Source organism: Triturus cristatus, chromosome 2_1 (genome assembly GCF_964204655.1).
Source record: "Triturus cristatus chromosome 2_1, aTriCri1.1, whole genome shotgun sequence".
Classification (NCBI taxonomy): Eukaryota; Metazoa; Chordata; class Amphibia; order Caudata; family Salamandridae; genus Triturus; species Triturus cristatus.
In genome coordinates, this window is record NC_140581.1 from 287,843,649 (window position 1) to 287,856,374 (window position 12,726).

Consider the following 12,726-nt stretch of genomic DNA (forward strand, 5'->3'; position numbering starts at 1 on the left):
TGACCGCACCCTTAGAGCAAGGTTGAAGGTAATTAGCTCGAATCATAGTTAGAAATTTAGGTGCAAATCCAAACGCTGTGAGTGTGTGGAATAGGAATGCCCAGTCTACCCTGTCAAAGGCTTTCTCAGCATCCAGTTCCACCAGTATAGCGGGGATTTTGACATCTGTTGGCCTTCTCTATTAGGTGTATAATTCGGCGGGTGTTACCATGGGTTTGACAACCTTTAATAAATCCCGATTGGTCAGGGTGTATGAGGTCAGGCATGAAATCGTTCAATCGTTTAGCTATGATGGAGGAATACAGTTTTGTGTCAAGATTTAACAGAGCGATAGGCACATTGACGGGGATCCTTCCCTGTTTTGGGTATCACAGAGATCATGGCCTCAGTCATGGAGTCAGCGGTCTCGCCCTCTACAGCCATCTTATTAAAGAGCCGCGTGAGGTGGGGGCTGATGTCAGGAGCAAAAGTTTTATAAAAGAGGGCGGTATATCCGTCCGGGCCCAGGGCTTTGTGGGGCTTAAGAGCTTTAATAGCAGTATTAACTTCGTCTTGGGTGATGGGAGCAGTGAGTAACTCGTTCCATTCAGGAGAGACCTGAGGGAAGTGTAAAGTCCGAAGATAATTCCATTGGGCATCTGAGTCTAAATCATCCCTAGAATAAAGGGTTTCGTAAACTGAACCGAAGATCTCGGCTTTGTCCTCATCCCTATGTGTAAGCTCCCCAGAGGGCCTCTGAATGCCACCTATGTACTCTCTCTCTCTCGTTTGCCTTTTAGCTGTCTAGCAAGGTGTTTACCAATCTTGTTGCCCTGGGAATAAGATAAGTGTCGTAGTTTGAGGAGCGTGAATTCCGCCCTATTGTTATAAATAGCTCGAAGTTTACCGCGGAGTGCCGTCAGATTGCGAAGGGTTTGCCTTGTGGGATGCAGTTTGTGAGCGTTTTCAATGGAAGCCACCTCTTTCTCTAGTTGCTCCCTCTCTCTAGTTCGTTGCGCATTGAGCGCTGAGTTGAGGGCAATACATTTCCCGGAAGACTGCCTTAAACGCGTCCCAAGAGGTAAACTCCGACATATCCTCTGGTTGATTGATATCAAAGAATTCAGTGATAGTTTCTCTGAGCTTGGCACAAGATTCCTTGTCCCGCGCAAGCGAGGTCGGGAAATACCACCTGGCAGTAGTCGAAGCGTTCCCACACCAGAACAGACATATGGAAAGTAGGCTATGATCTGATACTGAAAGAGGGAATATCTTGGCCTCTTGAAGGGCCTCCATAATGGATTGGCTAATAAAGATATAATCAAGTCGGGAATATGTACGGTGGACATGAGAATAAAAAGTATAGTCTTGAGTGTGTGGGTAAAGAGTACTTCAGGCGTCCAAAAGGCTCAAAGTGGAGAAGTGTGGCTCAATGATGTGGAGAAGTGTGGCTCAATGATTAGAGCGGCAGACCCTGATGCAGAGGTCTAGCCCGGGACCAGGGTTCAATTCCCCGCCTCGGCGGGTCTTGGGCTAAAAAATTCCACGGGCCTGATAATTCTCGCCTCGGTGCCTATTCCAATCATGGAGTCCCACTCTGCAACTCTGGGCAATAGCTTGCTTAATCTCCACAACGGCCCCCACAATGCTAAGGATGCCTGGCCTCCACCTTGGGGGTGCCCAGGAGTGGACGCCTCACAGGGAAAGCCAGGATGGGTTCCACAGCGGTATTCGTACAAGCGCCTTCAGACCCTTGCGGGTGAGTAGTGCGCTATACAAGTATCAAATTTACATGTCACGGAGGTGATGTTGAGTGTCAGTGGAGAAGGAGGCCCACGTCCAAGCGATGTGAGTGTGTACTATGCAGCTCTTTCTGCCAGGTCAGGTTGAAATCACCCATGAGTACCATCGGCCCCTCCACAAAATCCAATAGCTTTCCCAGTAGTGTGTGTATGAAAACATCTGCCCAGTGTTGGGGGCGTATACTGCTACAAAGGTGCACATTTTCCCTCTCAGACGACCCTTGACTATAACCCAGCGGGCATCTTTATCGCTATGAACGTCTAAGGGTTGGAATTGTATGGAAGAACGGAACATTAGCGCCACTCCTCTGTGTTTCGTATGGGCTGAGGATCTATAAATTATCGGATATTGTTTGTGTCTAAGGTGCGTGTCCTCGGCTCTGGCTAAGTGTGTCTCTTGCAAGGCCACTATATCAAGATGGTGATATACACATTTTGTAAAGCGCGAACAATCACCCGTAAGGGTCTCTAGGCGCTGGGGGCCGTCGGGAAGATTAAGCAAGCTATTGCCCAGAGTCACATGGTGCTGGGCTAATCTGCCGCTGGCGCCGGAGATCGAACCGTGAACCGCAGATTCCGAGTCAGTCACCCTGGCCGCGGCGCCACACCTCTTCCATACCTTTTGGCATTTTGGGGGGGAATTAAGACCTTTAATGTTCCAGGTTCCAATAGTGATCTTCATTGTGCTAGAGGAAAAAACAACATCTCTTTGAAAACCCCACTAGCCTTACCGTGTCTTGTGTCCCCGCATGTCCCCAGAGAAGCGTGTACTGCCATCTCGCGTCAACTGTAGGTACATAGATGTCAAAAAGCCCGTCAGAGCGATGTGTTAAAAAGCCGCCACCGAGGGAGGAGCCAAGATGGCGACCGGAGCAGACGCTTGAGCGCCCGGCTCCGCCGGCCCTTGGCCTCGGACTATCATCCTGATTCCTATCCTCGCCGATTTTCGAGGTGCAACGTGCGCGACGACGCGCTGACCGCGCCGCCGCTTTCCCGGAGTCTGAGCCCGCCCGGATGCCGGAGCTCTTGGTGCCTTTGTTCTCCGCGCTGGACCCCTGCTCCATTGTGGCCTTGGCCGGCCCCCTGGAAGCTCCGCAGTCACTGGACCCCCGGCGCAAATCTGAGCCCCGCGGCCCCGATCCCGCCTCACACCACGGACTGTCGCCAGACGAGCCGGGGGAGAGACGCCCGGACACCTCCTTCACCTTTCACCTGACGGGCTGGAGCTATAGGGTAAGCCCCGGTGTGGCGGGTCTCCTGCCCCGCTCTGTGGCCCGCGCTGTGGAAGGCTGCAGACCCCCTTCTTCTATTGCCTAGTCGGCTGCAAAGAGAGTCCGAGGGAGGGGAAGCGACTGTTGGCTTTCACCTGTTGCGGCGCAGACCTGCGGGGAATTGCCTCCTTGTTACGACCCCCCCCCTGGCCACTGTACCGTTCAGCGGTAAAACATGGCGTTGATTGCCGGCTCGCTGCTGGGGGGTGATGCTCCGGTCTCGCCCGCTGCCCGCTTCGCCCTCCCTCTACCAGACTCCAGCTCCACAGTGCCGTCCCGGATTGCTGCCGATGTGGGGGCGCAGCTTCCGCTGACATGCGGCTCCGTTCTGGCTGCCCTGCGGGACTTTCGTCTGCAATTGTGTGTTGGCTTGCAAACGCTGAGTGAGCGGTTCGACTCCATACTGTCGGCTGCGGGTCGTGAGCGCCCCGTTTGTTCTCAACAAGACGTGGGTCTGCCAGTGCTTCTGTCCTCTTGCGGGGACGCAACGACTGGGTATAACCGTGCTGCACTGGTGTCTGCATCTGGCTTTCCCGGCACCCAGGATCAATCGATCTCCTGCTCAATTGTGGACACTTTGTTTCCCCGTTCATTGCTGCCTGCTTTGTTGTTGCCTGCCTCACCGCGCCCGCAAGAGTATCCAGCTGAGCGACACCTGACGTCCTCGAGGAACCGTTCACGGTGGCCTACGGCTTCTTTTATGTGGAACTCCTGTACTTTACAGGCCAGGTCTGGATTTTATATGGTGCACAAGGGGACCTCAATAGATGATCGGCGGCCATTTTGTGACTCTACTTCTCCATCTCCTCCCAAGCGGCCATATTGTCTTTGTCTGCACGGACTGCGGGGCCTTCATGTGGGGGCTAGTCTAATCTTACGCCCGCGATCGGGCCAGGGCTAGATTGATTTCTATCACCATGGTTTCACGGATGGGCTGGACTGGGACTGGAACTGTCTGCATATGTTGTGCACACTCGTCGCGATTTGTCTGCCTTCCTTATATTGTTGTGACACATTATCTTCACACGACCGCCTTTGGGTGTAGTGGGTTCTCAGTGTGTGGAGACGTAGTTGGCCGGTGGTTTCGGGCGCTCCGAGGTTACGTGGGCTCCTCCCCGCTTTCTTCTTTGTTTTCTTATTTTCTTTCCTTTATTCCTACTTTCTCTCTTGTCTATATTTCGGGTTCATTGGGCGACAGGCACTATGCTGGGGGGGGGGCAGGCCGTAGCCTCCGCATTGGTGTAGGGTGGGGGGGTAATTAACTGTTTCCTTTTAGTTCTATGGGCCTTTTTCTTCTATGTCTCTGCGCTATCCTTGTTTCCGATTCGGGGTCCGGGTGTGGGGTGGATTGAGTGGGGGCGGCTTTGGAGGGGTGCGTATTTACTCATGTGACTATCCTGTTATATAACTGCAACGCCTTACTGTCTGAGATTTTCTATGGCCGTTTTTAATGATGCTGCTGCTCTCCCGTGTGATGAAGCCATCTTGCGGACTCGAATCTCCTTGGTTCTATCCTCTACTGACTTTTTCCTCGATAAAATTATTTTGAAAACCTTAAAATTAACCTTCACTTCTCCTTCCCCTGGTGTCAAGGATCTCTCCAGTGTATAACTCCTGAATCGTTGCTAATCTGGACCATTGATGCACAGGGGATGTAATGTTTGTCTCAGTGCTTAACCGTTTTGTGGCCGGCCTGATGGTTGTAGGCCCGTATTTGTTCTTTTAATATGCACAAATAAAGGTTTTTAAAAAAAAAAAAAAAAAAGCCGCCACCATGTCCCTCCCATTCCCACCCATGAACCTCCGTAATAAAGAAAACAAACATAAACAGAAATGCAAAAAAAACAAAAAGAAAAAATTTGCCACTAGGTCCCCGCTTAGGGGTTATGAAGCTCCCTCAGGGACTAGGGGGGACAACAGGTCCGAGGACCCCGTCCACGTCTGCCCCGGCATAAGTCACAAGGGAAAAACATCTTAGTGCAACTGAAGACTAGCCACTAGTACAGGTCCATTCCTGGAAGCAAGGCACTGATAGTTCACTTGCAATGGAAAGTAAAACATGGTGCAGGACCCCAGATAGCAGGGAAGCTCACCGTGTGGTTATGACACCAGTATTCAAACTGAACTAGCTTTAGAGAAAAGATAAAGGCACTGTTCTTACATAGGAAGGCAAAGTGGTCCATGGCTTCTCCACCTCCCGATCAGGTGACGTGGGCCCCAGGAACAGGGGCCTAAGGAGATCCGAGGGTGGGAATCACAGATAGAAGCCGGGCACTGTCCATAAGCCACTGGTTGTCCTCAAAGATGTCGGCCTCAGCAATAAGTGTTCATGGTTCTGCGAGATCCAGTCCAGGCACAGATAATAGACAGCGCAGGTCTCATGGTGCGGTCGTTGGGATTTCATCAGCGGCCCCTGCAGGAGCCTACAGCCCAGGCAGAAGTTGACGGCGGACCCCGGGAAGGTTCTCTATTTTTATCTTGCATGGGGTCATGTTCTTTGGAGGGGAGACCCAGCAGTTCCAAGCCTTCCTTTAAGTCAGTGATATGGCGGCGTTTGTTATTATATTCAAAACTGAGTCCAAACGGGTAGGTCCATCTGTATCTGATTTTATCATCTCGCAGTTTGGCAGTGACCAGTCTTAAACAGCTGTCTCCAAGCCAGGGTAGTCGGCGCTAAATCTTGGTAGATGATGCAAGAATGATCTTGGAAGGAGATGGATCCCTTTGTCCTGGCCGCTTGGAGTACTGCCTCCTTAACTTTATAGGAGTGAAATTTCGCTAGGATGTCGCGGGGTCTCTTCTTCTAACAAGATGGACCCTGTCCAGTTTTATTTTAAGGGATTGGGGACCCAGAACCTCTGCAAAAATCTCCTCCATGAAGGCCTCTAGATCTGGCCCCTCCGCGCCCTCCTCCAGGTCTCTGACTCGTATGTTCTCCCTCCGTGCTCTAATTTCGAGGTCTTCTGCCTTGAGTTGTGTCTGGAGCAGCTGGTCCTGGAGAGTGCTGACATCTTCACGCAGTTCAGTGGAGAGTTGCTCTTGTTCTTGATGCTGAGCCTCCAGGTCCAATACTCTTGTGCCCACAGAGTCCACATCTTGCTGGAGGGAGGTCAAACGCTCCATTAAGTCCGTCCGCAATTGTTCCATTGAGGATTTGATGTCTTGGCTGAGGTCGCTGCGTAGTTCAGTTTTAAAGTCCTTAAGCATGTTCAGTAATTCCGCCTTCGTGAGGGCCATAGCTGCAGCTCCTGCGTCTCCTCGCAGCGTCAGGCGTTTATCTGAGGGCGCGAAGAAGTCCGACACTTTACTTGGCGTCTTGCTCGTTGCCTTCTTCGACGGCATATGGAGTAAACCAAAGTTACCCCTGTAGATCTGTCAAGGGCGGCGAAGATGTGCAAGGCTCAAGTCACAGAGAGACGTGTGGGATGGGTTAATCTGAGGGAGGGCCGCCGGACACCCAGGAGTAGCACCGTCAGAACAGCGGCGGTCCCACACCCATTTATTTGCGAAGTCCGTTGCACTCTGCCCAACTGGTGCTGATACCGCTATGTGGGAGCGCGACCGCCACTTGAGAGGTATTGGCCACAAAGATGGAAGGGCCAGTGGCCTGCGCCCTGCCCAGCCAGGAGGAGTGAAAGAAGGAAGAGCTCCAGATGCAGTAGGTAGCCACCAACACGAGGCCGCTAGTCGCTGATGCGGTTAGCAGGCGTGGGGTTCATAGGCAGGGATCCACATTGTGCATGCATTCTCTATTGCAGGGCAGGATTAACGCCACTTTAGGCGGGCGGATGCGTGGCCAAGCGGAGTGACACCATGGGTCCCCAGGGCAGGTAGTTGACGTCACCAGCCCCGCAGCAGTGTCAAACATGGGAGCCGCGGATCATGTCAACAGGCGCGGCATTCGTTATGAAAAAGAGTATTAGGCTCCGTGCCTGGGTGGTCAAGCAATGGCGCCAACCGATATTTGCGGGCAGAATTTGGCTGCCATGTCGAAGTCAGGCAGGCGCGGGAGGGAATACTTCGACTTGGGCTGCTGCCGGGATCATGCCGCTACAGATGCCTCCGAGGTTGTCTTCCACCAGAGATAAGCCGCTGCGCCCCATAAATGCTGACCGTTGACCATACCTCTTTCAGAGGGCCGAGACCGTCTTCGTTCGCGGCAGGGTTCTGGGGGCCATTTTTGCCGCCGCCAACTTCTCCCCACAAGGCAGATCTAGGCCGTTTCCGCAGTGCATGCAGCAAGTGGATAAGCTCCGCAGCTGCCTCACATCCTCCACCCAAGGTAGGAGTCGTTTGCGGCAATCAGGGCTTCGTTCAGTCGCCAGTAGCTGGTCCGGAACAGCGTGTGGACTGAGAGCCGAGACAGTCTACATCCGATCGGCCATCTTGCCCGGCCACGCCCCCCATTCAGTTATTTTTAATGTTACTTGGTAATGCTTTCACAGACATACAAGTAGATGGAGTGAATGTGTGGTATAGATATGCATGAATTTATTTTATATATGTTAACAGTAATATTTAACATATATAGCAAGGTTTGTATATTTCATAAATAAGATAATATCATACGAATGAGAGTTTTGTCAGGTTTTTGTTTGTTTGTTACAGTTTTATATAGTACAAACTCTACCATAGGGCAATGTAGTGCTTTATATGAACACGAAATTACGTTACACAAGGTAATTTTTTTGTTTTAGGCATGGGGAGATACAGTGATTTGCTCAGAATCACAGGATGTTGAGCCGATGCTAGCACTCAAACCTGGCTCCTCAATTCCAAAGTTAGTAGCTCTGGTCATTAGGCCACATCTCCTCCCCACATTCCTGTAACATCACTTCATGTGGAATCATTATGCATGGACTATGTTCATTCTCCACCCCACATACCTACTTCTTAATTTTGGATTAGTTGCCTGGTTGCATGGCTGCAATAGACGGCTGGGTTGTAGCATTAGTGGTACCTGGACAGTATTTTACCAGCATGGCTGGTATTTTAATGTCAATCGCAGTGAAACTTTGGGAAATCACAAACAAGGTAGTTTCCCCTATGGAATATAGACAAAAGAAATACAAGGCAAAATTGCTTTAAAAGTATGATAGATCCGTTGAAACTCTTTATACATGATTAATAAAGCTAACAGAAGCAAAATTACTAATGGTAAAAAAGAAAACAAAGTATTTTATACAACATGTTTTTTGAGGCTGAGCTTCTGGTCCTTCTATGATCTCAAAAATGAGCAAATGACTAGCAGTTTTCTTTGAGAAAAAAGGTTGAAGGCTGCTTTCAGAGAGTGCTGCTGGCTTTCAGAATTAAAAGCTTCACGACTCCCAGCACACCTACCTGCCCTGGAAAATAACCACAGAAGGTGCATGAAAAGCAAAATTTCAAGTGGCCATACAGTTGGGTACTTTTGGCCTAAAGTGAATTTACATTGGTGAATTCTTTTGAGTCTTTAAAATGGGTGAAACACCATAGACCTCAGTAGAGTGGTCCTGATGCAAGGGATACAGGATGCTAAAGATGCTGTAAGATGCTGAGGATGCTGTGTGGTCAACTAGTGTCTTCCTGGGGCTACACCTCGGTTCATGGTCAGGTGGGGTAACTTTGGCCACAGGGGTCATTGTCCCTTGAAGTCCTCTTTGATCCAGCAAAGCCCAGTTGGCATGGGTTATACAGGTCTCCAGCCACAAAGGCTAGTGTTTGACTTGGGCAACCAAACTGCACTCTGACATAACCCACAGGTCCGTCGGACTCGGATGTAACTTTTGAGAGTTATGACTGGTCATCTGGGCTGCTCATTGGCAGTGGCAATCAGACGATTGTGGCTACTGACTGGCCAGAATGGGCTTTTTCAATTTTTGTAGCCCTGGTGCTGAAACAGCAAGTCAACTGATGCTCGCAGTTCACCTCTTTTGAATGGGGCTCGGGATCAACTTTTCCACAAGCCAAGCACCACAGGCACAGTCCTCTCTTTGCTAGCCAAGGATCAGCAGGTGCAGTCCAGTGGGTGGTGCAGCTTCTCTTGCCAGGCCCAAGGAACAGCAGAGCAGTCCTTCTCTGGTCCTCTCTCCAGTCTAGATGTGATCTTTGGTCTCGGTGCCAGGGGTGCCATATTTAAGACCGGAATGTGCCCTCAGGGATGAAGCGGTTACTATCCACTGGGCTACCAAGTCCCCTCCTGCCGGATGAATTCCTGCAATGTGTATTAATATAATAATTGTCCCGTGGGACTCATGAAAAAATCATAACTTCATATGTGTCTTAGAGGGAACCCTAAGACAAAATCCTCAAAATGTCTTACTAGAAGGGCTCCTTCCACTTTGCATTTGATACGGCTTCTGTGTTGGGCTATACGCTGTTTCACCATTTGTGTTGTCCGTCCCACATATATTTTCATACAGGGGCATGGTACTGACATATACAACATTATGAGTGTTGCAATCGTAAAGGATCATAAAAGTGAAAATTCTATTATTGATTGTAAGATCTTTAGTGTCATAAGTAAATTTGCAGGTAGTGCATCCACCATATTTGTAGTTGCATAGGATATAGGTTAAGCCCCATAGTGCTCTAAAGACACTTTCCACAGTAGTTTCTCTATTGACCCTTATGACATAGTACCAAACATTTTTGTTCTGTTAAAAGGCAAACAAGGGAGGTTCTTCACATATTTCCTGAATTAAAGGCTAGTGGTTCCTAAAGATATTCTTAATTTCATTACTGAGGGGAGAGAATGTGCTCGCCATCACCACTCTATCATTGGATTCCTCTCTCTGTCCAGGGGTCAACAAACTTTCCCTGGAACAAAACTGATCATTCTTCATGGCTCTGGAGATGATTTTCCTCAGACACCCCTTTGTAGAAGTTTTGATCTAAGTACTTCCACCTCTTTGAAGTAGTCTTCCTTGAGATGGCAACTATGGCATCGGCGTAAGAATTGGCCACATAGTAAATTGTCTTTCAAGGCCAGAGGACGATTACTTATATCTCAGCAGGGAATTTGTATTAGAGTAGTGTACATAATACTGTTTCTCTGTCTTACCATGAGAAACAAATAGTTAATTTCTATAATGCTGTAGTTCGCAGTAAAATATAAATCTTGACTTTGTTCATTGAACCAAGTAAACATTTTTGAGGTCAGGCACCCTTCCACACCAGAGAAGAAAGACATTGTCAATGTAGCACTTCCAGATGTTGATATTGGTCAAGTAGGGGTTGTTAATATTATTGAGCACATTATGCTCAAATTCACCTACATACAAATTAGTCAGATCCGGAGCAAAACAATGTCCCCATGACTACACCTTTGACTTGTAAATAGTATTCCTTTTTAAACATAAATTAGTTGCGCTCTTAAATAACTAACATATGAGCATATACTAAGTTGTGTTGGACCTCTCACCAAAAATATAGTAACGGTATTGGCAATTTACATATAATAGGAGGAGTTTCACTTTGTATTGTTGTCACATGATGTGCCTTCATCACTCAAGATACCTTTTTGATTAAGACACCTTGTGTGCACACTGTTGGTGCACGGTCTCTTTTTTTGTGTTCGTAAACCACCAAAGTATATATGGGCACTGAGTTGTGATGAAGTTGGATGATGACTTTCATTTACTTTTATTATACATAGGTTGAAGATTGAAGACCAGGTAGTTCTTCCTGTCACACAAGTTAGGTGGTGAGTTATTCATTGATTGGTTAATGGAAGTATACAGTATGTAAAAGCACAGGACTTAGAAATGTTTTTATTTCTGTCGCTCTATGTGTAGGCCTGGTAGTCAGATGACTACGTCCTGAACAGACCCTAAAAGCCACATGAGGTTGAAAAGTCTATGACCCACCCCCCTCTTGACTGTTTCATATGATCGTGTAATTTAAGTTCAAGGGATTCCACACTGACATATGTAGACCCTGTTTTGGATTTTATCAATGAATGCATACAACCATTTGGGAATTATACATCAAGGAAGCTCATTATGATGTCCGCCCTCCATCATAACGGTGATGGGACCACCCGCCAGATGTGCGGTGGTCCCACCAGCCCAATTAGGATGCGCCCGCCATACTGGCGGTCGCATCCTGACCTTTTACAATTGCGGACGGGGCTGCTGGCAGCAGCACCGTCCGTGATGCGAAAAGAGCATGCACAGCATTTCCCTGCACCACATGGCAGGCACCACGCGGTGCCTGCCACTTGGTGCAGGAACTGCCCCCCAATGCACCCCAGGGGGCCCGCAACTGGCCCCCACAGCCAATCCCCGCCAGCCTTTCCGAGGAAAGGCGCCGCCATGGAAAGGCCTATACTCACCCACGTTCTAATATGGTGGGCGGTGCCTGCTTGGCACCGCCACCATATTAGTGGCCCAGCTCCATCCGGCAGGCAATCGTGACAATTGCCACCAGAGGAAAAGAGGCGGACGGACCTTGTGTCTGCCGCGATATTCACCGCCATCCTAATATGGCGGTGGGTATTTCTCATGACAATGGCATAACGATCGCCACTTCCGGCCCAGCGGTGGCGATCGTTATGCCATTGTAATGAGCCCCCATGTTCTTTGTAAATATAATCACCATCGGAGTACTGCATTGTCTGCACTATGATAACTTATTTGTTTGATTGTTACACTTGATTGGAGTCAAAACCTTACAAAATGCAAACTATACCAGTTCTGTGCTTTGTCTTCTTTGTATATAATTTTGGTCCAATGAATAAGTATAAGTAATTCTGGGCTCCCTCTAAGACACATACAAGGTACCATTTTTACATGAGTCCCACTGGACAATTGTTACATTAATCCATACCTACCCCAGTCCACATGGGCAGATAGGGTTGTCCTTGTTATCAATGCAATGTGTGGCATCTAGCTATCCTAGAGTTAACTATTCTTCCCACTTCCAAGATAGTGGGACCCTTTTCTTGGTGTGTAGAGCTTGATAGCGCATCCTGGAGGTGTGACTACCTGAGGGCTACACGCCCACTGTAAAACTTAGGGGTGACTAACATACATTAAAAAGGGATGGTTGAGCTTTGCCAGTAGTTTAAATGGCAAAATCGAGTTCGCAGTTTAAAACTTCTCTTCCAGGCTGCAGTGACCGGCTGGAAGACATGTTTTACTTTATCACAATCTGGGGCACAACCAGAGCTGAAGTCCCCGGGGGACATTTTAACTTTCAGCCCCAGGGTACCCCTGGTACTTTATACTAGGGACATACAAGTAACGTATCATATGCCAATTAAGTATAAGCCAAGTTTCAAACATATATTTTTTAAGAGTCAGAGCACCCAAAAAACACACAGCAGCATCAGTCCAAAGCTTTAGGGCTGATCTTGCAAAAAGAGGCATTTCCTTTCATTTACAATGTGTTTTCCATTTAAAATCAATTTGATTTATGGGATAAAGTACTCCCTGCCCTACATTTTAAGGATTACAAGTCACGAGGAGTTCCCTCACCATGTAGAAAAAGGAGGCCAAATGGTCCTTTCTAAGTTCTTGTAACTCCAATACAGCAAAGATTAGTGTATTCCTTATAATATGGGGTCAGGACCTCTCAGTTCCTTATTGTCCTGCTGTTTCATACAAAAGAGATAGTATGGTTGTGGACATGAAGAATAAAAGTAGAATCTATGGTGCAAAATGAAACACACTGAAATGCAGTTAGTAATGTTT